The sequence below is a fragment of the Dipodomys spectabilis genome, unplaced genomic scaffold, assembly GCF_019054845.1.
Source record: "Dipodomys spectabilis isolate Male_0828 unplaced genomic scaffold, ASM1905484v1 ptg000105l, whole genome shotgun sequence".
Taxonomy (NCBI): domain Eukaryota; kingdom Metazoa; phylum Chordata; class Mammalia; order Rodentia; family Heteromyidae; genus Dipodomys; species Dipodomys spectabilis.
Window position 1 is genome coordinate 4,101,808 of NW_024870782.1, and position 986 is coordinate 4,102,793.

Genomic DNA, 986 nt, shown 5'->3' on the forward strand with positions numbered 1-986 from the left:
GTTAATCAGAAATAATTTTAACTTATCTGTTGAAAAGAATAGAATAGAAACTAAAGATATTTCAGGTATTTGTCTGAAAAAGTATATTTTAAAATATTCTATATTGATTTATGCAGAGTTTGTGATTTTGTTAATCAGAAATAATTTTAACTTATCTGTTGAAATGAATAGTATAGAAACTAAAGATATTTCAGGTATTTGTCTGAAAAAGTATATTTTAAAATATTCTATATTCTATGTTTGTATAGTGTGTCCATAATCTATTTTATTCTCTCCTAGATATAATACATTGAATTCTACATTGTTTTTATAATATATAGGTTCATTAATGTGTCCTTTCAGATTGCATTCCATATAGAAACAGTTTAAGATTCCTTTTTCTCCTAGGTCCTTATAATATTATATTTCTTTGGGATAAAACGAAAATGTTGTCTAATTTCAAAAGTTGTGTAAAGGCTATGCTATGCAAAGGCCTTTCTACGGTGAAAATTTAATACACTGATATCAAACTAATTTTTAATTATATGAATTACGTGTATTGTTAAACTTGTAATTCTGTAATCAACATTTTAATAGCTGTTTGTCATTTCTTGCATGTGAAGAATGAAAAATTTTGAATACTTCACAAATTTTCATATCATCCTTGTACAAGTGCTATGTTAATCTCTGTATTGTTGTAATTTTGGTATACATGCTGCTGAAGAATGTAGTATCATGTAAATTTAAGTAGTTAATGATGCAATATTTATACAGGCTTATATGCTTAGGTGCCTATTTGTAACAAGGAAACCTTATTGTTCCTAAAAATGCTATTGATCTGATTTCCCTAAAATTCTGTGAATAGTTGAAAAAAATGTGTTGTTCAGTTGATTGCTCACATTTGCAATTTTTTTGTCAATGACTATTTTAAGTCTTTTTCATTTGGAATTTGATCATATTTTCAAGTAATTATAGCTAAGTCCAAATATGACGGTTTTTTCAAGTAC

The 986-nt window shown here is 26.0% G+C and overlaps 1 pseudogene; it reads right to left on the reverse strand.

Annotated features, from left to right (window-relative positions):
* Positions 1-606: 606 nt before the first annotated feature.
* LOC122114078 lies at positions 607-706 on the reverse strand (annotated as a pseudogene).
* Positions 707-986: the final 280 nt, after the last annotated feature.